The sequence below is a fragment of the Dermacentor variabilis genome, chromosome 3 (genome assembly GCF_050947875.1).
Source record: "Dermacentor variabilis isolate Ectoservices chromosome 3, ASM5094787v1, whole genome shotgun sequence".
NCBI classification, from domain to species: Eukaryota; Metazoa; Arthropoda; class Arachnida; order Ixodida; family Ixodidae; genus Dermacentor; species Dermacentor variabilis.
Genome location: NC_134570.1, coordinates 142,729,047 through 142,732,907, shown reverse-complemented (window position 1 = coordinate 142,732,907; position 3,861 = coordinate 142,729,047).

The window sequence follows — 3,861 nt, the reverse complement described above, 5'->3', positions numbered from 1 at the left end:
TTGAAGAATCAGTGCCGTTTTTGTCCGAGAAGTACGATTCTGTTTTGAAACAACAAGAGGATATTGAGAAACGTCAAATATCTGATTACGCTGAACTGCAAGCTCTGAAACCAACGGTGTTATCTATGGCAGCAGTAATACAAAAGCTAGAAGAAAACAAAAATGAAAGTGCTCAGTCCAGCAGACTAAAGAATTTTGAGATCCACGGTTCGCCAAAGAAAAGTAACGGAAGCCTAACACAAACAATTACGCAAATGGCAGCAAATCTGGACCTCTCGGGGTTTTCATCTGACGATATTGCAGCCGTACACTGCTTAAAAGTAAAAATCGGTGGTACACCTATGGTCTTGGTGCGCTTTAAATCTGTAATTTGGAAGGAAAAATGGCATGTAGCGCGGGGAAAGCTGAAGAAACTACGTGAAGGTGCATCATTTCCAAAGATCTATTTTAGCGGTAACTTGACCAAAGTTAACCGTGATGACTTCTGGAAAGGCGTAACGAAGGAAATGGGGAGGGTTATCGGTTTTGTTGGACGAAAGGAGGCAAGATCTTCGTGAAAAATAATAAAACAGCGTCGCTTGTCCGAATTGGTAATCAAGCAGACCTGGAACACATCGATTAGCCAACATGCCTTTTTCTTTCAGTAAACTACCGGGCTTCAGTTCATTTAAAACAAAATTCCCGTGCGGTTCTGATAAAGATTTTACGGTTGTGATCGTTAATCTTTGAAGTCAGTGTAAATACTGGGACGAATTTTAATTTCTCGCTGAATCGGCAGCTATCTTTGTAAACGTTTTGGGGATAACAGAAATTAATGTTTCCCAGGATTGCCTTGATACGTTTACCTTGCGGGGATTTCCCCACATTTTCTCACACGAAGCGGGTGGCATGGCGGAGGTATTGCTCTCTATGTAAACGAAAACTGTGAAGTTTCTTCTGTTGATGCATCTTTTGTAGATGCCGAATCTATGCTGGTCTAAGTTTGTAAGAGGCAGTTATCTGTCCATGTCTTATCATTTTATCGACCACCCTCATGCAGCCTTTCACGGTTTGTTGCAGAGCTTGAGGAATCTCTCCGGCAGTTGAGCTCAGTGGACAATTTCTGCATGATCGGAGACTTGAATATCAATATTTTATGCCCTGCAAAATTGACTGTTTGTGATTATTTATTACGTAGTCCGCTTATGGTCCGGAATGTACAATTGGAGCTCCTACTAGAGTGGAATTAGTTAATAATAGCCTAGTGAAATCCTGTTTAGATCACAAAGCGGTCAGAGCTCCCAGCGGTTCATTTAGATGATGTAATATTCTACAATGGTTGGGGGACTACTAATTTGTAGCATGCTGTCTTGCATTACCGGACGCGTATGGAACGCCGTCGGTCGAAACTGCATCTGGGAAGCGCAAATGCCTTGTCCCTTTCGTTCATCAATACAAGTTTGATAAGCTTATCGGTTCGTTTGACTGGGCACCCTTAACCAAAAAAAAAATTCGTCGTGAAAAGTGTATGAAAGATTGGTACGCAACTGAAATTTTTTGAATTACGTTGCATATGGCTGATAGCTAGGCCGATAAGAAAGGGTCGCTGCTGGATGAACACGGAAATGTTTGCTTCCATTTCGTATCAAGACACTTTCTGGAAACGCTGCAGAAGAAATCGCCGAAACCAAGCACTGCGCTTAGAATATAAGTCTGCAAGAAATAGAGTTGTTGCTCTTCTGCGTGGCGCCAAACGCTCTTCCCTTTTTTATAAATTCCAACAATCTTCAAATAATGTAACCAAAACTTGGTCGTTGGTAAATCATCTGAGAGGAGTGAGCTCCAGTAAACGGTCAGTTTTCGGTGCTCTTCAGCAACCTCCCGCAGAAGTGACTGATGCTTTCAACAGGCACTTTGTTAAAGCATCCCAAAGAGCTGTCTTTCCATTCACAAACACTTGGTTGTTAGAAGAATCTATATCTGCGTCAGCTTTTCTTCAGAAAAGTTTGAAGATCTGGAAGAAATTATTTACAGTGTCTGTTCTAACAAGCCCACAAGATATGATGGCATATCTTTACACACCGTCAGAAGGAAATTCAATGTACTGTCACATATTATCTTGCATATTCTGAATGGTTTTTTGGAAGGTGACGAAATTCCAGAGTGCCTAAAAACTGCAGTTGTCTTACCACTACACAAGTCGGGGAAGAAAGATAGTATTGAAAACTACCGGACAATTTCTATATTGGCTGTTATTGCTCAGGTCTCCGAAAAATTTCTTTTCCACACTATGCCTTCTTTTCTTCACAAGTTTTCCATCATAAGGGATCGAAGTTTGGTTTTGTATCAGGGCGTGGTACTGTGGCACTGCTTGATGAATTTTCTCATGAACTGTTCTCGGTATTCGATCAGAATCTATTCGCGTGTATGCTGTTCTTAGATGTAGCGAAAGCGTTTGAATTCCTCAATCATCACATATTGTTAAGTGACCTGCATTTCTGGGGATTTCGGGGGCCTTTTCCTAACATTCTCGAACATTACTTGAGTAACAGATTTCAAGTGGTCGCTACCGATGATAAGGGCGTTTTAGTTCTAAGCTGTCACTGGGATGGGGGGGGGGAAGCTGGAGTTTCACAGGGGTCCATTTTGTCGCCATTGTTGTTTAATATTTTTGTTAACGACCATCCTTTGGCAATTTCCAAATGTTGCGTGTTCCAGTATGCTGACGAAACTGTTACTGGCGAAACATCTTTCTTACAAGATGTCCACTGAAATGTTGAAAAATGACGTTTACAAGGCAATGCTTTGGTTCACTAATAATGGAATTGTTGTTAATGCTCGAAAACCACAACTTGTTTGTTTTCGCTCTACACTCAAGACTATTGTAATTAACATGCATCTTTACTTACATGAGTCGGCCTGTGTTTTTTTGCAAATGTGCGCCTATCCTTACGTGGACTGCGTGAAATATCTGGGAATATATTTCAATAGTAACTTAGCGTGGCAACATCACTTATCACTTATTTGTTCTGAACTGAGGTCAGTAGCTTGGCTGTTGTTCAATATGAAAAGTTTCGCACCCTTGTCTATAAAAATATTATAGTACATGCACTGGGTTACAGTGCTTTGAGATCGGCATTACAGTCTACGGCTTCTGTTCGGATCGTTGGAGAGGCAGGGTTACAGGATCATAAGAAATATTCTTATAATTTTGCCTACGATTCCCCAATAATAACAGCTGCAAATATCTTCCGTCAACTTGGTCTACCAAATTTTCACTATTTGCTTATAGAAACAGTTGTCGTTAAACATTTTTGGAATTCTTCTTTCAAACAAAAAAAAAAATGCCGCCACAAGAGAACTTAGAAAACACGTTCATTTCGTAGTTCCTTGTTCAGCCACAAGGTATGGGGAGGCCAGACGCTGTGAATAAGTGCCGGACATCTCTAACAAATTGGCTGACGATATTTCGAACGCGACATTGAAAAGCACGCTGAAAGAATTATTAAATCATATGTGTTGAAATTAACCTACAGAACATTTTTGCATCACAATATTTACTTCTTCAACCTCTTTTGTATTAAGTAGATAAACCAAATGTTATATTGTTCTATTCAATTTCTTTGTCATTTGTTTTGTTTCTTTATTCTACATGTCTCATTAATTTATGAATTTTTGTTTCTTGCCATGTCTTGCCATTCCTCGGCACGGTCCTTCAAGCCAACTGAGGTTTAGACCAGCCTGCTTGCGTTGTTTTGTATATTCTGTGGCAATAAACATTATTATTATTATTATTATTATTATTATTATTATTATTATTATTATTATTATTATTATTATTATTATTATTATTATTATTATTATTATTATATGTGCAGCCTG